This window comes from Physeter macrocephalus, chromosome 16 (genome assembly GCF_002837175.3).
Source record: "Physeter macrocephalus isolate SW-GA chromosome 16, ASM283717v5, whole genome shotgun sequence".
Classification (NCBI taxonomy): Eukaryota; Metazoa; Chordata; class Mammalia; order Artiodactyla; family Physeteridae; genus Physeter; species Physeter macrocephalus.
The window spans coordinates 84693481-84715449 of NC_041229.1; the positions used below are offsets into that span (position 1 = coordinate 84693481).

A 21969-nucleotide genomic window follows, 5' to 3' on the forward strand; every position below is an offset into this window, starting at 1 on the left:
CGTTCCCCAATCCATTAGCAATGGCTGCCACCATGGACATGGGAGCAGGGAGTAGGTGTGTCACCTGTTCGCCATCTCTAAGGTCCCTTCCTGCTCAAATTACTTGAATTCATGGTTCCAGCCGAACTGCCTCACTAAGTAAGTGTAGTCTCTTTATAAATTAAAAAAGAGAAACAGAGTAAGAATTAGCTTTGGAACCTTGGATACCTCATTTCTGTCATAGAGTATGTAGCCTTTGACAAGTAGTTGAATCTCCTTAAGTCTCAGTTTATTCATCTAGAAAGTAAGGATAAAAATATTTAACCTGCACAGTAGTCTTAAGGATTAAATAAATGTGTAAAGCAAGGAGCACGGTGCCTGGCACAGTGCTAATGTTCAATTAAGTAGAAGCTATTATTGATATTTTCATCACCATCATCATTATTAGTCTATCAACCCCAAACTGGATTTACAAAATTTACTGAGCCATGGTTTGTAACATAAAGAACACATGCTTACAATGAAAACTGACTATACCGTCATTCTTGGAGAATAAACTTGAGCCCCTTCCCAAGGAAATATAATTTAGATTTTTTATTATAGAATATTACAAAACATACAAAAATAGAGGATATTATAATGAACTTCCATGGACCCATCACTGGGCTTCAAGAATTATCAATTCATGGCTACTCCTGTTTCATTTATTTCCCCAAACACTCACCCCTCTTCCAGACAACCTGGATCTTCTTTTAAAGCAGATCCCAGGTTTCATATCATTTCATCTGTAAACATTTCAGTATCTATAGCTAAATAATAGAAAAGATTCATTCTTTGTAATTTAAAAAATATTTGTTTTTAATTAAATGAAATGGCAGCAAGGCAAAATTAGGAAATTATTTTCTCACATCTCTAATAACACACCATAAAAGTCACTACAAGTGTATGTATTTAAAAAAATAATAATAAGGGGATGGCCCAGGAGGCCACGTGGGGACTGTGGTATGCATGATTTATTATAGCTACACAAAGTGAGTTATTTCATTCTTTCAGATATTTATGACACCGCTAAAACGCTGAATACATCAACATCAGAATTAATCATGAATAATATTTAATTAGTGCTTGACAAGGATCAATTTGGCAACTCTTTTTGTTCTTTCTCCTTCCCCCAAATAGAAAAATAGTCATAAACTAAAGTGTTTTATTTTTTCCATCTGCTTCTGGTAAAGCGCATCCCTGAATTGCTAACTTAGTTGAGATCTCCTGAACTTTCATATACCCAGGTAATTAGACTCAGATGCTGTCCGGACTGGGATTATAAATCAAGTCTGTGTATGTAAGCAGAAAACAGACCGCTCACACCAAGAGAGGGTGTTCTGGCAGGTCCGTTTCTCACAGACCTGCCCGCAGAGCAGACATCTCAGCAGAGCAGAAAGAAGCTTTCATATAGTTCCCGTGTCATTGAACCCCTTCTCTCACTGCTTCAACCCCCAGAAAGCACTGATTATCCGCTGAATTCTTTATTTACGAAAGAAAAAAAGTCCTTTTGGGCACTCAAGCAAAAATTGTGCCCAGAGCTGCGCTAGTAGGTAGGAGCCAGGAGACTAAGGCACGCCGGAGGTATGCGGTGATGGCATCTTTCCAGCCAGACTGTTAATGCCCAAAGCGCTTGGTGCCCAAAAAACTTGTGTACCACTTCCCAATCAGGGAGTTTCGTTCCACAGCAGAATGATTAGAACTTTCAATCCATCGTTTTGTACCAAGATATGCATTCATTGAATCCTAACAGAACAGCAATATTTGTTTCAGTTAAGTTAGCATTTTAAACTGTGGAACCAAAGGCTCCTGGGTTTTTGAAGATGTCAGAAAGGAAGTGTTAAATAGTTGTTTTTAACTTAGAGGGGGGTGTCATTCTAAGGGGTTACCTTTTCTTTATCTCTGACTTATATCAAGTAAAATGAAGTTGAAATGCCTATTGGAGACGGTACATATGACCTTAGGAGACTTGGGGATTTGGAGATCAGCTAACATTTGTTAAATTCTATGTGCCAAGCCTGGTACATCCTGCCATCTCACAGAAGCCTCACAACACCCCTGGGGTTGAGGGATATGGTCATTAACTTATGGATGAGAACACAAAGGTTCAGGTGGTTATAAGAGGTGTCCAGAGTCACTGAGCTAACATGGATGAGGAAGGAGTCCAGATTCAGGCCTTTCTGATCCCTCAGTCCAGGTTCATCCCACACAAGCTGATCCTATAATGGATCTTCCATCTGCAAATATAATAACTAATATTTATTGAGCACTGTGTACTAGGAGCTTTATATGCACCTCGTTTAATCCTCACCCAATGTTGTCCTTATTCCCATTTTACAGATTAAAAAAATAAGGCTTAGAAAGGATACGTGACATGCCCAGGGTCACAGAGAAAGTTCATCTGACTGAAGGGCCCTTCCTCTTAACACTCTGCTACACCTCTCTGAAAGGCAAATTGGGCCACAGTCGTAATACAATAATGTTAATACACTATACTTCAATTTTTAAAACATTGGGCCACGTTCATGATTTTATGAGAGGTACAATACTCTGAAGTCCTGAGTTCCCATAGATTTGTAAATACTGCTCACTGCCTGAGCAGGTGCACAATGATTTCACACTGTGTAAAAGGGCACAAATAATTAGAATTATAAGTCCTCCAACAGAGAACGTTCAACACACACACAGCTCATAAGGACACAAGCAAAAACGGGTACAACTGAATAATTTTTTCACAAGGGGGAGGAATAGTAAGAAAGGAACTGGCCAGAGTTTATCATAAAAAGCTAAGCACGGGGCTTCCCTGGTGGCGCAGCGGTTGAGAGTCCGCCTGCCGATGCAGGGGTCGCGGGTTCGCGCCCCGGTCCGGGAAGATCCCACATGCCGCGGAGCGGCTGGGCCCGTGAGCCGTGGCCGCTGAGCCTGCGCGTCCGGAGCCTGTGCTCCGCGACGGGAGAGGCCACAACAGTGAGAGGCCCGCGTACCGCAAAAAAAAAAAAAAAAGCTAAGCTCTTAGAAGATATGATTGAAATAAAATTCTATCTGCTTTTATCCTCCCTATACCAAATGCTGAATTTCCCTCCTCCGTGACTGGGGAGATGAGGTCAGTGGATCTTGTTTCTGCTCCACTGACTTTTCCACATGCAATCTGATAACTTCTGGAAACAAACCAATGATTACAAGATCATTAAAGTATGTTATTTTAATTAAAGGAGGGTCCTACATGGAGTGGGGGAGGGGCAGTAAGCCTGTTAGCAGCAACCCAAGTATCAGGTGAGAATCCACTCAACATGGTTGGGCTCACCAATCCCTTCTTCTGGTTCTGCCTCCACATCACAGCCTGATTGGGCCCAATTTTGCTTTGAACCCACATCAAACTGGGTCAGCCCACCTAGATCCTCACATGTGACATTTTCCAGATACACCTTGAGCAGAGAAAAGTTAGTGCATTAAAGCAGTAATCACTGCAAGTGCTAAAAGAGAGGCTTGAAATTTAATAGGGCTTTGAAAACGAAAAGAATGAAAGTCTAGACTGCCAAAAAATAAATTGGCATTGTTGTAAAATTGTGTTGCACAGCGAGAATACAAATATTATTCATGTTAAGGAAAGGGTTGACCTACGATGTGATTTATAGGCACTTCAAATGCAGTACAGGAAGTAAACGGAAAAATTAGGGTGTGGGGTCACCGAGTAGGCAAGAGTCAACTTAAGGGTAAAGTTAAAAACTTTAGGAAGGGAGCACACAGTTCAGCTTGCCATATAAATTAAGGTCTGTCCTCACTTTGAAAAAAAATGGAAAAAATTAAATATTAAGGTACACATGTTACTAAAGGGATTGTCTTCTCTACACACAAGAAAATAGAAAATTTGTTATAGGGTGAGAAATGCCAAAGGGATATTTCATAAAGAGAACAGAGAGGAGGTTGATGCAATCCAAGAATCAACTGTGTTATCAGTCAGTAATGTAAACGAACCCCAGTTACAAGTTAACAGGCTGTAGAGGCACCCTCCTCAGCAAGAACAAGGAATCCAAACTGAGTTTTGTTTTTAGGGATGTGTCATTTCATTTTTTATTAAAATAGTCTAAATTGGTTTGGACAGTTCCCAAACTTGTCAAGGGCCAGAAAGAGTGACTGACGCAGAAGGAGGTGTTCAACAAAGTGAAGTTCCAGGCACTCCGCTCTCTGGCCATTCTATTTAAAATACCATTAGCATGTTAGCATTAAATGCTGTCTTTCTTCCTTTCTTTTTCCCCAGAGAATATGGATGTTTCCCAAAGACCCACTAGAGGGCAGAGCTTTGTGATGTTCTGGAATTAATAATTGCTCAACCAGGCCAGCTTCCTGGCTACTACCAGGGGTAATCCCAAGAATGGCTGAGACCGCAATCGTGGAAAGCTTGTGACCGTCTCCCCTGGGCCAAAGTCCACAGAAAACAAAACAGTCCCAATCAAACAAAACAAAACAGGGCAAGACCCTTGAAGGGCCCTGTATCCCTCCTGGTAAAAGGAAACCAGGGCTGTGGCTGTGAGGGGCTCAGTTACTGCCTAATGCAGGGCCGCCCAGAAGGGGGCACTCCATGCTGAAGGGGTCAAGACACAGCCAAGGCTCAGACATCCAGTGCGCACCAGCATCCCTCACTGCCTGTGAACAAAGGTGGGTGGGCAGGGGCTTCCCCCACCGAGCACTCCACTCACGTGCCTGAGACTACTTTTCACTGCAGTCCCTCCCCCCTTGAGCAAGGCCTTGATGTTCATTTTACTGTCATTTCATCTGCATATAAAAATACTGGGTGAGAAAAGCCAGGATACCAGGAAAATACACTCCGGGCCTAATGCAGCTCTTACTTTCAGCCCTCACTGAAAACTCTCACTGGCCTCTGTTGTGCTGTTAGCCTGGAGCGGCCAAAGTTGGAGACAGTATCCTGAGGGCCGCTGTGATACAGAGAAAACAGTGCCTGGGAGAAAATCTGAGCTCTGAATCACTCCTAGGCTGCCACGGATGGCTCCTACAAACCCCCACAAAACCCAGGGGTCACTCTGGCCTCTAAGAGGCATTCTCATGTCGGAAGACAAGGAAGTATGTTCCTGGGGCCCCGAGTCCCTTCACTGCTCGGGGACCTGAACACAGGGGTTAGAACTAATTCCCAGCCATCACCACCCACCCCTGCGGTAAGGGTCCTCATTAACCCGTGTCCTCCCAGCGTGTCTCTCAGAGAGAAATCTGATCTCAGCTAAGAGTGTGGGAAGGGGAAATGGGAATTTTCTCTTTCTTTCAGACTTTGAGTTAGCGTCCCACACCAGGTATAATTAAAATCTTCATACAGGCAGCCTCTGCCGAACTGCTCTAAGCCTCAGTTTCCTAACCTGTTAAAACGTAAGAATAAGATTAACTATGTCATGGGATCACCGAGGGGCCGGAATGTGGTAATGAGGGAATCCGTGCAAAGCCACGAGTGCCGGTTACTTTTTGGTCAGCCTCTAGCCGCAGACCTCTGTCTGCCTGCCACCTCATGGGATGGTCTGCTTTTCCACCAGAAACTCTGAGGTGAAGGAGGGTGACCTTAATCTAAGCAAGACTATCTCTGCACATCACCCGGAAATGACTCCAAATTCACCTTGTGATCTCATAAATAGATGCCTGGTTTTCTCATCTGTAAAATAATACATAATTTTCTCTTAGTTTCCTTAGGGATCCCAGGACAATCCATGGTTCAAAACTATTTCTAGGATTGCATCTGCGGCTTCAGTAGCCATGCCCCATACATAGCTGGTTCATCTTAAGCTTGTGGACACTTAAGAGCCCCATATCTTTTTCACATGGGCTACCCCTAAAGCAGGCCTCCATCGCCTCCAAATGAACATTTGCCCTTAATATAGAATTGCATATTTTTATTCTTGCAGGTTTCAGTGCATGTTTCAGCCTGTTAAGATCATTCTGAATCTCCAGTGGGATTCTCTCCCAGCTTTAAGTCATCTCTAGCTTGCAGGGGGAGGCAGCATGTCCAGGGCAAACTATATGCATTTAACATACAATTTTTTTCATGGTCAAATCACAGAACAGGAGAGGGATTTTAATATCTAAAGCTAAGTACCAAGGGATGAATGGGTAGAGGGTACTGATGGACGACGGGAGTCTCTACTTGTAGGGTGCACTGTCAAAGTGAGTGAGTTAATGTGGGTGAAATATTAGCATCAGGGCTAGCACATACGGTAACTATTGTTATTATTGTTTTTATTATTATTAATGTGTAGTTTGGTCAATTTAGGGCCTCTTTTCCTCCTGTGGTTCAGCTTTGACCACGTGTTCACAGCCAAACCCAAACATGGTGTGGTGCAGTGGGACAAGCACAGGTTCAGAAGCTTCATGACCTTGGGCAAGTTACTTAATGTCTCTCAGCCTTAGTTTCCTCATGTAGAACATGAGAGTGCTAAAAGCACCTCTAGAACTGGTGTGAAAGGTAAAGATATGATTATGTGTTTGCATAAGTGCCTAGTACAGTGGGCACTTGCTATGTAATAGTTATTACCATTATAAAAGCAGGTACTTGGGCAACTTGTTAATTGTCTCAGTAGAGGAAAGATACTTCAGAGAAAATAGCCTCGTGTGTAAGGCTACACTAGGGTTCTGTGGATTTCAATAAGTAATTCAGGCAGGCTCTTCTTTCTAGCCGCTATCCCCCATACCCCACCCCCAAGACGCGCACACACACACACACACACGCACACGCACACGCAGAAAACTCTAAGAGCTTTCCATCAGACTGGAATAAAACTTGAAATCCATCCAGTGCTGGGTCTGATGCTACCTGGATGAACCTGGGCAAATCAGTGAAACTATTGAAAATCTACTTCAGTAGAGAAGTTGTAAAGATCCAGTTAGAAAATACATGTAGAAAATGACTTAAAAATTCAAAAGTACAATTATAATGAACCCTCCTCCACTGCACACATAAAATCAGCCCCCCATGAAAGGACGTCATATAGGGTGTTTTGTTAAGTGGCACAGCCTGGTGAGGGAACTGAAATAAACTTTTTTAAAAACTAATATGTGTCACCATAGTTTAAATGAAATCTAGATTTAATGACTAACGACCAAATCATGTCAGAGCTCAGAATTACACACCAGTTTCCTCTTTGCTGCTTCCAACAGGCTTTAGCACCAAACCTAGTCTAACCGTGACTGTTTTAGGTGTTGTCTTTGTTAATTGCTTTTGTTTTAGGCCTAGTTCTCCAGGGGGCTCTGCTAAGAGGGAGTTAAGCCACCGCAGCTCCGTGTATAATGCTCGCCAGTCACAGGCTCGGTTCTGGAGGCTGAGCGCACGCCCCAGGGAGAGGACAGCAGCAGGCTGGGTCACCCCATGGCAGGGAAGGTGGAGGAGTATATGACCCAGGTTGCTAGAACTGGATAAACAAACCATCAGCACTCAGATCCGATGGCTAAATCAGAGCAAAGAGGGTCTTCAGAAAGAGCCCAGGGTGATGCTAGGTTTATTTAAAATTTCCTCCCAGAGCTATTCTTATAATAACCCAGGCAGTGGTTTCTGTAAAAGCCAGATTAGATCGTCCTGCCCTGCCTTTTAGAAGTTTCCACAACAGATGGAGGGACACAGCTTTAGAAGAAACCCCAACTCACATCCGTCTGCATTCATTATTGGCCCTGTTCTCAAAATGCTATACTTATCTTGAGCCTGTTTGTTTTTATCTGTCAGAGTGGTTTATTGTTAGGGAAATGTGGTGTCAGCTGTCTCTTCCCCACCATCAAAGCCGCTTCATTAAAGTTAATAGCGTTTGACTTGCAGAGATCTCTTACCGAGGTAACCCAAGAAAGCTCCTGCTGGCTGTTATTTTTCCGGCAGTAAAGGCACCAAATGGATGCAATAACTGCATTAATCTTTTAGGAAGAAGACGAAGAAAGCCATACAGCATGACTCTATCTAGTAGCTGCTTAATAAATGCACCTTGAATTCACAAGGCTAACTCTACCCTTCAGTTTGGGACAGGGTGTCAAACTATATGACCTGTGTCTTGACTTTGCCACTCAAGGCTCTGTGGCCTGTAGCTTGTCACTTCCGCAGTCTGAGCTTCAGTTTCTTTATCTCAGAAATGAGGGGGATGGATTTGAAGGAAGGCTTTTTTCTTCTAACCGGGGAATTCTTTGGACAAAAGTAATCTTACAATGAAAACTGATGTATAAGGCAGATAAAAGCAAAAGTTTTCTAGCTACAGGTGAGGAGAGAGACCAGAAGACCTACCTTCTCGGCATCTTTACCCTCCTCCATACCCACCCCCCCACCTAAACCCATCCTCCCCCCTCCCCCAGGGGGTCCTGAGCAACCTCTGTGGGCTGCCACCACCACTCAGGACTTCCTGGAACATCATTTGAAACCTACTGGCCTAGGAGGAATTATCTTTAAGGTCTTTTCTGCTCAGACTCTGGATTCTGTGATTAAGTAACTGGAGTTAAACCACATGAGGACAGTTTCTAATTAGGGTAATAACTGTATGGAAGAGTCTCTGCTCAGTGCCAGACAAACATGAAACAGTTTGGGTTTTGCTTTGTTTTCTGCCTTTTAATCACTGCTGTCAAATCTCCCTTCCCATTTGGAGTAGTGGATCTCAAGCAAGTTCCATTACCTCTGGGTTCCTGTCACTGAGCGCTAGTTAGTTCCGTCTGAAATCTCAAACGAACTCGACTGAAATCTCATCACCTCCCTCTCCTGCAGGGCAGGCTGGGGCTGGACGTGTGAGCATTCTTCAGAATGCTCCCTCACCGACTGGGCCGCCCTCACAGGTGGGAAAACCAGCAAGAGAGTCAAACACTACAGCCCTCATCACAGTGCACGCCTGACCAAGATAAACTCAGGCATCCTCTCCCCCTCAGCATCCTGCCATCCCGCCCCAGCCCTCTCCTCTGCTCCAGCAGGCCAGGGGACAGATCTGCAAGACCAAGCAGTAGGGAAACCTAAAGCCAATTTTCCCTTCTTGAAAGCAAGCAGGAATTTCCACCATTTAATTTGTTGAAGGAATTACCCCCTAGCCTCTGTCTCTCCCTCACTGAAAGAGGAGAAAATCATCAGCACTGCTCTTCCAAAAGGCTGTGGCCAAAAAGACTCTCTCCCTCTCTCCCTTCCTCCATAACCTCCATAAAAGGCCTTCAGGATGGGAGAGGAGACTGGGTCAATGAGTGGAGGTAGAGGACCAAGTAGGCTGCCCCAAAGTAGGGGGTGAAGGGGAGGCAGGGGATGGAGAAGGGAAAGGGAGGGGCCACAACTGTCATTGGCTTTCTTTAAAATGTTGCATTTTCTACCAGGGCTCTAGTTGCCAAATCCAGTACTGCAGGAAAAAAAAAAAAAAAACCCCACCAAACGTCCTGTACACGTGTAATACTAGGATGTCTACCAGACTATGTTTGTGTTTATACATGTGGCTCAGACTTGGATGGGTACCAGCACGTGCACCTGTGTAAAACTCTAAAGAATTCCAAATCACACATTTAGTTTTATTTTCTTGACCCGAGTCTCTGACAGAGAAAAATAAAACTAGAGCAAAAGGAACCATTCATTCATGCTTCCACGCATTCAGCACTGTCTATGGAATCTTTCCTTAACACCAGGCACTTGAGCGAGGCAATGACAAATAAAGCATGTTCTCTGTCTGGCCATGGTTATTCAAAACCACAGAAATAATTCCATTTGTATAACACTTTAGCATTACTTTTCAAGAAGGTTTTATACACAATAGTTCATTAGGATCCTCACAACCATAAGATGGTTACGGTAGATATAACCATTATTTTACAACCAAAAAAACAGACACATGGGAAGGTTAAATGACTTGTCTAGTCCCACAGATAGTTAAGTGCATGGCAGGGATTAAAATTTAAGTCATCTGACTTCTGGTCCCAGGCTCTTTCTGTTTGATCAAACTGTAACCAAATGTATCCTGTGATTTCCTTACAGCTGCCATTACAATGACTGTATACTCCGGACTTTCAAATTTTGCTTGTCAGACCACTTTAACTAGTTCTGAAAATACAGTCATTTGTACCAGCTTTAGGTTTGAAAAATATAGCTTTTTTTTTTTTAGTTCAAATGGACTGAAGTTAGATTTAGCCTTTATAATATTAAGACTAGGCAAGAGTCACAGTTTTTCAATCAAACCACCCTTTGGTGTAGAAAATTATTTTGCTACACACATTATTTAAACTGTTCTGAAACCTACTCTGACGCTCTTTTTATTAATCTTTTTCCTGTTTCAAATCCTTCCATCAGGCATTTCTGTCAGGCTCCTGAAGGGTCCCATATGCACACTTCCAGTGCAGAAATTGTGTTCTTTTTTGGTTCATTGGAATCCTTCAGAATGTCTGGCACTGAAACATACTGGCTTTAATTAAAAGGCTATGATTTCTGTGAATTCCCATTAAGCTAGTGAAAAAAATCTGCATTTGAAAAATACACTTAACACATTAAGATACAGTTGTACTGAAAAATGGTTCATGTTTAAAAAACTACTTAAGCAGATGAAACTAAGCTTCCTGTAATAAAAATATGCTCATTTTTAGTAAAATCCTTCACTTCTAAATAGAGGGGTTAGCTTAGTACATATGTGGCCAATTAGCCATAAAAACTCAACTAGACACGAACCGTGCAATCCAATTCGCCTGCTGACGTTAAAACACAGATCCTATTAACAGGAATGTAATTTAAATGGTTAAAAAGTGATAAAGTACATAACTATAATCTGATAGGGTTTCGAATATGATACTGCTGTATACCAATGACAGATCAGTTTTGAGTTATGACTCCAGCAAAGTTTGAAATAGCTCAAGCATGATAATTAGGGATCCACAAATTCAAGAACTGCATTATATTATGTTATATATTATATTCAGTCACACCTCTTTTCCCATGAACAGAAGCATATTCTCTAACATTCAGATTAAAAAGGCCATGTGAATCTTTCAAAATTCTAGGTCCTGGATGCCCTAGAAACCCCTGACTTAGTTTCCCTATTCAACTTACTCATCTTTAAAATGTGATATAACTCAAGATAGTTGCTCAAGAAACAATATGTAAGAGGGCCCAGGAAGGGCAGAAACGTTCACTGGTTCCTGGGGAAATGCACAAAGAGCGATCAAAATAATCACTTCTCTCCACATCGGGGACCCTCATACTCCATAGGGACATGCCTACACGGGCACAGGAGAGCCAGTGATAAGGAAGACCTGGGAGGAAGATGTCTGATCCACTTATTACTAGCTTCATAAGAGATAAATGTGAGCTGATGTGTCTTACTCTTTATTATAAAATAACACCCTTTACCTTTACGGGATAGGCTTGAGCCCATCAAGAAGATCCTGATGGCTTGCCAATGAATTGGTGACCTCGCTCTAAGAATCACGCGCTAGTGATTCTCTGCTTATAATATTAAAGGTAGGATTTCTTTTATAAGCGTTCATAAATGCAAGTAAAATGAATTATTTTGGAAGACACACTAAATTCCAATCATCTCAATTAATTGTCTCATCTTTTTAAGTGGCCACAAAATAGTGTGCTGCAGCCCCCTTGATCATGCAATTCCAGGAAGCTCCCATCCTTAGAATCAGCTCCTCAGGTCTAATCCAAATCCCATTTGCTTAGGATCAGCACATTCCCTCTGGTTTTATATTCATTGGATAAAGAGACATCTTGTGACACCATTCTCCAAATACTATGCCATCATCGCAAATTTAGAGAATGGCTAGGAATCGTGTGCCCTACCAGAGGACCTGGGCCCTGCCGAAATGACCAGATCATGTGGTCAGCTAATGTGGTCTAGCTGGAGTCCTTAAGAGAACTAGTTTCTTGGAGGAGAGGGAGGAAATCAGCATGTGAACACTGGCAAATCATTCTATTTAGTTCGTGTAGAATAAACCCACTGGATATGAAGACCTCCATTCAAAGTTCACAAAATGTTACTCTAGTGTTTTACATTAACAATAAAAACATAAAACTCAAGAAGGAGATCCTGTCATTGCTGGCTTTCTAACCAAGCTCAGATTCATTCCCTCCTCTCCATTTTCTGCAGCACCTCTTGAGGGGCATTATATCTTGCCTGGACCATTGCAGTAGCCTCTTAACTGGCCCCTCTGCCCTGAGCCTCTCATTTTTCACTCTGCTGAAAAGTTAATCTTCCCAAGCCCAGCTCTGATAAAATCACTCCCCCAATCAAAAAACTTGAATCATTGCTTTCCCATTGCCTGTCAACAGAATTAAGATCACATCCCTTAGGCTGGGATTCAAGTCACTTGTCTCTTTCTAATGTCGTTTCCCACATCACTCCAAGCAATCTGCAAGGCCCACTCCCCTCTGTACAAACTCGCAGCGTCTGCTTTTGCAGTTCCCCCACGTGGAGTACTGTCGTCCCCTGACCTCATTCCATCTCCTCTTCACCCCTCTAAGACAAGATTCTACCCATGTTTAAAGGCCTAGAGGAGGGAAATTCTATCTTTTCTATAAAAAAGTGCAAAGAGCAGTTCCTGGTTCATCAGCACTCAATACACCTTATCTGTTATCATTGTTGTTGCTGCCATGAAGTCTTTAATCTTCAAAGATGAACTAACCTCTTCCTCGTATGGGTAGCTCTCTTCAGATATGCCTAATTACATGTTATTCCCTTTCATAGTTATTTAACTATATATTTCATCTCCTCTTACAGACTGTAAGCTCCTTAAAAAGATCTTATTTCATTCACTTTTGTATCCTCCATGTCAGACTACGAGGCCTTACACACAAATTTGAAGAAAAATGTTAAATATTGCCCTAAGCCACAAGGGGGCATGGTTGAGCTACTCTAATAGTGGAATCATCCTACAGTTAGTAATAAGGCCTTTAGAATTGAAAGGCTTTTTTTCTTCCTTGAAAGTATATTTATAAATCTGTTTAAAGTAAATATATATATACATTATGTGTGATTACAGCTCTACTCATGTTAACATGGAAATATAGCCGCAATACAGTGAATTTTTAAAAGGAATAAGCAAAATAGAATTTATATGGTCCAATTTTTATAAATATCTATTCTTAAACATACACAGGAAAAATCAAAGTCTGGAAGAATATCCACCAAAATGATAGTAGCTGTTATCTCTAGCGGGGGAGAGGGAAAAAGAGGGTGGGAACATGGAGGTTTTTATTTTCTATTTTGTACCTTTCTGGATTTTTAAAATAATCAATACATAATAATTTTATAATAGAAAAATAAAGCTATTTAATCCAGAAAAATCTCAAAGCAGAGTGTTTATTTCTCTTGTCATCTCATCTCCAGTCCCATATTTGATGTATTTAAAAGTAAATACACAACTTTGAGAATTTTCTGATAGACTGAAGCAAAGATTTTCAAAATCTCTTGGTACACTGTGCCGGTAGTGTCTCAGTAATTTTTTATGGCACCCCTGGGATGAAAGAAATACCTACCAGTTCCACTTGTTAAGTAGTTAAGTCCAAACAACTTACTATTTATGTCCTAGTAATTTAGTAGCCATTTAAAAGAATAATACAGATAAACTGAAAAAAATTTTAATTTCATTCTTAAATGATCACAATTACTTATTCATGTACTGTGTACACCTACTGGGCGCTGTACAACTTCTTAAACTTTGGAATCAGATGGGACACTGCTCCCCTCATTTCCTACTCCACACTGATTCTATCCCCGTACTCGATTTTATCACAGCAGCCACCAAAAACCCAACTCGGCAAAGATGTGACATCATTAAAGGAATGTAGCACGATCTAATGTCGAAACTATGAACACTTCGAGCTAGTGGTTCTTGAGCATCCCACAGATGTTGAGTATAGCTCTGTTTTCCTTAAAAATTTAAACTATCTCACAGCACTCTGTGAGTTTACTGCAGCACCCCCAGGCACCGCAGGGCACAATTTGAGAATTGGTAGATTCACATGATAAAGCTGGTTGTTCTCTGTGAGGCTGGCAAAGGGGGAAGAAACCTCATTAAATTTCCTTGAAATTATTCCAACCTAATAGCTCAGTCAAAATTATTTTGTTTCCTCCGAACAAAAGTCTTCTGGGAAGGAGAAAAGGATAGTGTGGGAAGCTGAGCTGACCTCCGGACTCATAGTTTCCACGTCCCCCTGTTCCACCAAACTCCTCTTCTAATCCATTCTCTCCAACTCAGAACTAAGTACCAACAGCAGCCTCCAAAACAGCATGTCCCCGGGAAACTCCCAAATTCTTCTCCATGGTGTCTGAGCCTGGATCTCCAAACATCCTACTGACTTTTCCACCTTTCTACCCAACTGTTTTGAGGCCATGCAAAGAGGTAGGAAAGCACAGCAGGCCCTAACACTGAACTGCTACCAGTGAGCTAGCCCTGGTCCCTTCCCAAATCAAGAGGGATTTTCTCCTGCCAGGAATCACCAGTTAGCTCCTGGGACCAAGCCCTCCAATCAAGTCCAGAACTGCTATCTAAATCCACTTGAAATAGGGATTAAGAAGCACTTTTTTCTCTAAAGTTTAATGAATCCAATTTCACATCTTGATTTAATGAGATGATTTGTGATTTTCTATTATCAACTCAAATATAATTAAAACAAACCCAAAAGTCATCACAAACTTGTGCGGAAGTAAGCTCCATGCAGGGACCACTTAAGAAACTTAATCAAGATCACAGGTAGATGGAAACAACCCAAATGTCCACAGATATCAACAAATGTGGCATATACATACGATGGCGTACTAGTCAGTCTAAAAAGGAAGGAAATTCCGACCCGTGCTACAACATGGATTGCTAAGTGAAATTAGCTAAACACAAAAGGACAAATACTGTATGATTCCACTTATATGATGTCCCTTGAGATCAAATTCATAGAAAATAGAATGGTGGTTGCCAGGGGCTGGGGTTGGGAATGGGAAATGAGTGGGTATGGAGTTTCACTTTGGGAAGATGAAAAAGTTCTGGAGATGTATAATGGTGATGGTTGTATAACAATGTGAATGTACTTAATGCCACTGAATTATACATTTTAAAATAGTTAAATAGATTTGTGTTTAAAATAGTCTTTTAAAAATCATGGAGATGACTTTGTGGTAAGGGGAGCCTTTGATTTAACTGGAATCATGTCCCTAAATGTCACTTGGAGAGCTTGCAGCAAACCTAGAGATGAGTCCATTTGGATGATTTCATGTTAAATACATACATGAGGTTTCAAAACCCAAGGACCCTGTTCTAAAGGAAATGATGTTTAAACAAGAACAGTAGCAGCACACCAATAATAGAAACAGGGCTTCCATGTCTTCTAGCCCTTCAGAAGGAAGAGTAAAGTATTCCTAAGAAAATTCAAAATCTCCCCCAAATTTCCCAACTCTTCAGGGAAGAGTGTGAAATTCTCACTCATCTTCCATTCAAAGTTGATACTGCACTTTCCCTTTGCTATAAATGCAAGACATGATGAAGTGGTACCTAGAACAGCAGCCTGAAGAGAGGGGCAAATACTAACTGACCTGGGTCCCAGAACCCAGCGTCCTGGGTGTGAGGTGTCCTATGAGGTGTGTCCTGACTGTACTGTGGTCTGATGTTGTTAAAGGTCCAAAGTACTCGGCTTGCTCTTTCCTTGCAGGCCTGGTCTGCTGATACATTTCCAAACAGCGTTCTGAAAAATGTTTGGGGAGGAGGAAAGGGGCTTTCTGTGGTCAGCTGGGGAAATGGCGCATGATACTTTCTCTAAAGGCTCAGAGAAGTCCTGCAGGATAGAAATTTCAACTCCAGCTTTCTCACGTCCTCATGCACTAATTATTTAAAAATATCCCTAGCTCCTCCTCTTGACTTCTCTGTTTTGTCAATGGCATTCAATCTCAAATCTTTAGAGTCTTTTTTAATTTCTCCTTTTGTCAACACATTCCATCAGTCATCAAACTATAAACTCAGCTCCAGCCATACCTCTTCCGTCAAAACTTTTTTTTCTATGTCCCCTGCCATCATGCTAGTTGAAGTCCTTATGATCGTCCCTCTTGACTATCCCCAAAACCTCCTCACTGGTCTGCACATCTTGTTTTCTTCCCTCTTAACAACCACCATCAGAAGAATGCTTCTAGGCTGAAGTGCTGAGCACGTCAGCTACGCTTAGGAACCTTCAGTGGCTCCCCACTGCCAACTGGATAAAGAAGGCCAGACCCCTCAGTCTGACAAGTGAGGTTCTTCGTGGTTCTCACTCCAACCTGCCCTCCTGGCCTCATCTCCCACCTAACGTTCTAGTCAACTGAACTATTTACAGGCCTCAAGATTTCCTAACCACCCCCCCACAACTGCTCTCCTCATTGAACCTTCTGGTTTTCCCCTTGTCTTTATCCGACTTTGAAGTCCAGCTCAAATACTGGAATTGCTGTGAAATCATTGATCCTTTCTTTGCATTCTCCCAAACACTTCAATTGTTGGAATCTCATAATTCATAATACAATCAGTTTTGATTAGCATCATGTTTCAAAACAATCAATAGTATATTAACATGTTATACATTGAAGGACTACAAACAACTTTGAATATCAAACTATCCTATTCATCTCTGTATTCTCCCTAAGTGCCTAACACGATGCTTTATACAAAAAAAAAAATTTAATACATGTCTGTTGAATGACATTTAGCTGTTTCATACTATCAAATTTTTAAACCTCAATTATATTCTTTTTTTTTAAAGATTTTTTTGATGTGGACCATTTTTAAAGTCTTTATTGAATTTGTTACAATATTGCTTCTGTTTTATGTTTTGGTTTTTTGGCTGCGAGGCATGGGGGATCTTAGCTCCATGACCAGGGATCGAACCCACACCCCCTGCACTGGAAGGCCAAACCTTTAACCACTGGACCACCAGGGAAGTCCCCTCAATTATATTCTTAAACCAGCAATAGTCAATTTTCTTTTTCTTGCATCCTGGACCTTTCTTCTGTTGAAATCTTAGATGGAATCCCAATACATATTTTATAGAGAGATTTCATATGTGTTTTAGATAAAAAGTAAATAAAACACATATAAGTGTCATCCCATTTCATATGCATTTATTTTAAATTAAAATATATAGCATTTTAGCATTTCTCATTATTAAGTGAACTACTGAGAATAGTAGGCAGTTTTGATGAATATAAAATTTCAAGTAGAGGGTTAGTCATTTCTGGATCAGTCATTTGCAATCAGTCATTTGCAATCAGTCATTTCTGGATCAAGCTTATTTCTATATTTTGTCTTGGTTTCACACAGTTGAGAATATACTGATTCACACAGATAAGTCATAATGTGCAATTTTATGTCAGCGGACCATTGGTAGGGTAATGAATTTCGTTATTTCTAAAGCGTAGATACAACCTGCTATATCAGCAACACATAAGAAAGCCATACAGAGCAGTCAAGAACACAGACTGACTTAAATCCGGGATCTCTTATTTACCTGTGGGTAACTTAAGCAAGTTATTTAGCCTAAGTTCCCACATCTGTAAACTGGAAATAATAATAATTCCTCCCTCATAAGCTCGTGCAAGAAGAAGACAGGTCACATAAATAGGAGACATCAGAGTGTGCAGTCTTAATGTTTTATCATATATGGAGCAGTTACTAAAACATTTATAAGATGTAAAGTATAAAGAATAGCAATATCACAAAATCCACCCAGTTTAAGAAAGAGAAAACGACGGTTACTTTTGAAATACCCAGTGTGGCCCTTCCTGACTCCATTCCCATTTCTCCCCCATGAGGTAACTGCTACCTTTCCCATATTGTATTTTCTTTTAATGTGTTAGCACCTACTCTGTTAGTAAGTGCCAGGCTCTGAGTATACTACTTTCTAGTATTTACTCCATCTAACCCTCATAAGCACCCCATGAAGTGGATAACATACTTTGCATCTTACAGTGTGGAGTGTGGGCCATGGGGATGCTGAGGGACAGTTTGCAAGTGGAGCCACCAGGATCTGAACCCAGGCAGTGGACCTCGAGAGTCCCTGTCCGCCGACACAGCCAGGCTTGAAACACAGTTCGAAGCGCATTCTCACGCTTCAGACTTGAATGAACATTTATTAAACACACACCATGTGCCAAACACCACGCTGGGCACTGCAGAGCTTAAGAAACAGCTTCTTCCTTGCTGGCAACTGGCAGTTTCCAGAACCTCGGGGTTTCTCCCCCTGCTGCAGTCTCTAACTCCGCCCCCAGGACGTGCAGGGCAGCCTGTAAGGCCCGGGGAGCCCAGAGTGGCCTTGAGGAAAGGCACGCGGACCCAGACACTCTACCTCGGTGCTGCCCAAGGTGGTTCTCAACCACAATCAACCCCCGAGGAACCACGGGAAATTCCAAACTTTTCTGTCCCCACTCCCAGCCTCTTCCTCATCCAGGCTTCCTCCGAGAAGTGAACCACGTAGGAATCCACAGCCTTTGCCAGCAAGAGGCCAGTCGCAGCTTCGTGAATGACCCAGCCCACAAGGAAAGACCTCACTCGACTTTAGCGCATGTCACTCCCCTAATTATTCCCTGTGCTAGGAGTCCAACAATAACAGCGCATCTTTCATAAGCAGCTCCCACCATGAACTTTGGAACCTTATGCATGCAGCCAAGCACTAGGAAGTGCTAAAGGGTCAGGGGGTTTGTGTGGCCAGCAGTCCCAGGCCTCTGGGGGAGAATCCCACTAGCTCTCTAGTCCAAGATCTGGACCCGAAAAAACTGCCTGAGCTGCCTCCAGGGCCTACTTCCTGGGGCTGGTGGGTCACCATGCGTGGGTCCTTAGAAGGGCCAGTAGGTCACACAGCAGGCAGCTGCACCCAAGCTACCCAGGGGAAAAGGGGGGAGGGGCAGGAGACGTTTCCTTGAGGGTCACAATCACTTAGCAAATGCTGCCAAGGCTACACTCTAAAAACTGCAAACTTTTTTTTTTTTTAGTATTTACTAAATACGAGTCCTGGTAGATCCCGGGAGTTGGCCAGTGTATGGTTCTAGGACATTAACAGCAAGTAAAACAGCCAGATCCCTAAATGATTGCGGTGGAGCTAGGCAATAATCAAATTAATAATTTCAGATCGTGGTAAGTGCCTTGAAGAAACAAAATATCTTTGGTGCATGACGGTGGGCAGGGAAATGGATATTGGAGCAGAGATCTGAGTAAGGCCGAGCAAGCGAAGCAAAGGCAAGAGATAATCATTCCAAGCAGAGGGAACATCAGTACAACCATGAGTTCTCTGGTTTAACGCTGATTAGGGGTTTAAGAAATGTTTGCTGAAAAATTAGTGTTCTCAAAATTCTAGTACAAGGTAGAGTTGAGTCCTTAAGAGTGCAAAGATCAAAGTGCTATATTGGAAAATTTGTTCTTGGCTTTAACTGAAGAGCAAAGAAAATGCGTGTGAATATATATTTATATGTCTCACAAGGGTCTTTTAAAAAAGCCTTTCGTGTCCTTTATCCTTTAAACTTTTATAACATAGGTTGAAAGCATGATACAATCTGTAACTTCCAGCTCACGTACTGAGAGATCTTTTGCTCACGACTAAAGAAGACTTCCGTTCTGTTAGGAGGTAATTCACCTCCCTTGTTCCAGAATTTGAAATAAGAATGCCGTGTACCTCTAAATGCAACTATGTAAACATCTGTGTGCACATGGACTAGGCGGTGGGGAATATGGGACAGGGGCAAGGTTGTTTTCAATAGTGCTTTTTTGTTACTAAAACTGGGTAGAAAAGAATACATTGTGCACAACTGTGCAATCTCCTTGTCCTCTGATGTTAATAGATGTGTTTTTAACTGCTGTTTATATCCCATTTCTAACATCACTACCATTTACATCCTCTCCAAGCCAAAGAAAGTTGAAAAGTGCACGAGGTCTTTACAACCTTGTACAGTGAGAGCGCCTGCTCAAGTACAATCCGTGTGTGCCCTTCTTTCTCTCTCTAGACAGAATTTCTTGGGGATCCTTCAGGCCCCCGGCCGTATTTCTCCCTAGGCTCTTATTAAAACCAGGTGCGCGGGAGGCGGACCTTTTTGGACAGAAAAACCTTCTCTAGGCCCAAAGCTCACCCTTCCGGTCTGCTTTCTAGAGGGGACTCATGAGCTGAGCAAAGAGAAAGCAGGCAGCTGGTCCTGGCTGGCAAGCGGGGGTGAACTTGTCGAGACGGGCACCCGGCCTGGCTGGGAAAGGGCAATGTGTACAAGGGCAGAAAGTGAGGTTGGGCTGGGGGTAAACAGCCGGTGCCCAGGGACATTTCCGCCCAGTGCCACACAGGAGCGTTGTCCGCGCGCAATGAAAGGCCCCCAGGTCCACCGCGCTCTGTAGGGCGGGGAGGAGCGGAGGGAAGCCGCACAGCCGCCGCGTATCTGAATTTGAAACCCGGGCGGGCTCGGGCCAGACGGCGGCCTGCGCCCGGGGCGCGCGTTGGAGCCGCCGGAGACCCCGACTCCCTCCAGGGGCTCGCCCGCGGCCCCGCGCCGGCTTCCAGAACGTCCACGGGGCGCAGTGCTTACCCTCGGTGACTTCCAGGGACCGAGGCGGCCCGGCGGGGACCGGTCGTGAGTGATGAGGTGGCCCGGGCCGCGGAGCGCTCAGAGCGACCTCCCAGAACGCCGCAGCCCGGCGCCCGAGAGCCTGAGCTTCCGGGGACGCGGGGCTGCCCGACGCGAGGTCCCCGTGGGCTTCTCTGCCCGCGACCGTTGACCCAAGAGCCTAGGAGCCGAGCAAGGCTGCAGCCGGTGGCCGGAAGGGGCAACAGTTGGGGATGGGGAGGACAGTTGGGCCGCGAAGGCGGCGCCCCCTTTTCGAGCTCGCAGTAAAATTCGTGCGAGCGCTTGAGAGCCTCACCCCGCAGCCTGAACGCCAAATCCGGCCCAGCGTCTGTGAGAGCGTTAGCTACTTATTAGGGTCAAAGATTGGAGTGCTGGCGCTTTGGTCACACTCTATAGTAGGAGACAGGCCTCAGATGAATGAGGAGCATGTGAGGGCACAAAAAGTTAAGGTGCAGAGAGGAACAAAAAGACCCCAAAAAATGTGCTTCCGAATTTTGAGTAGCCATTTCCTATTTCTTGGACCAAACATCAAGCCGACCTGTTTTCTCATTTTCTCTAATTGCTGTTTAAAATTTTAAAGTCCTTTGCCAGGGTCTGTATAGCCTTTCAGCCTGACGGCCTTGTTTTCTGAGGGGGTTGCATGAATTTTAAGTGACCCCAGGAAATAGACAGCCAGCCAGACAAGAAGGTTAGAAAGCCCTACCATCGCAAACGTTTGCCTGACACACTGGGCTCCGTAAAAAACACTCCAAAGTGGGTCACTCCAGCACATCTTCTGGGCTTGGTGCCCTGTTTGATGGGAAAAAGTGTTCTCAGCCTTAACCCCAAGGTCCTGTGACAACTAACAAGGAAACTCCAGAGAAGTTTCCAGATTCAAGCAACCCTAGTGATTTCTGGCAAAATACTGCCGATGCCAGTTTCTCAAATTTTGGTCCATGAACCACCTACAGCAGATTCCTGGGGGAATCCTTGTTGTAGGTTCAGGATTTAGGGCCTACACTATAGATGACGAGTTAGATTAAGAGCGATGAGCCCAGAAATCTGCATTTTTTTAACAAGCTTGCCTTGTGAAATGTCTGCTCACTATAATTTGAGAATTACTAGACTTGGCCATTTGTTTGACATTGCTGAAATGGTGATTGTTTTTCTATCTGGAGCCCTCTCTCAAAATTCTCAACGGTATTAAACATTCTTTTTTCCTGTTTTTTTTTCCAAGTGTTGACTATGAAGTTTGACTTCCAAACAAACTGTGCCTTATTTCATGAACTTTTTTAAACGAAATTATGCCAGAAGCATTACTTCCCACTGTATAGAGCTCTGAGCACATCCTGAGGATAAATAGGTGGGCTATACTTTGTGCCTTCTGCTAAGGCACAAAGGGCTGTTTGGGCTGTTTGTCTTTTTTTTTTTAATTTATTTTTAG

The 21969-nt window shown here is 43.1% G+C and overlaps 1 long non-coding RNA gene across 2 annotated transcripts in view; it reads right to left on the reverse strand.

Annotated features, from left to right (window-relative positions):
* LOC129391383 (uncharacterized) overlaps positions 1–20622 on the reverse strand; it is a 177898-nt gene extending 157276 nt beyond the window's left edge. For both annotated transcript variants that reach the window (XR_008615406.1, XR_008615407.1), the window contains exon 1: positions 20508–20622. This is a non-coding gene — a long non-coding RNA (uncharacterized lncRNA). The remainder of the gene's footprint in view (positions 1–20507) is intronic.
* Between the last annotated feature and the right edge of the window lie 1347 nt (positions 20623–21969).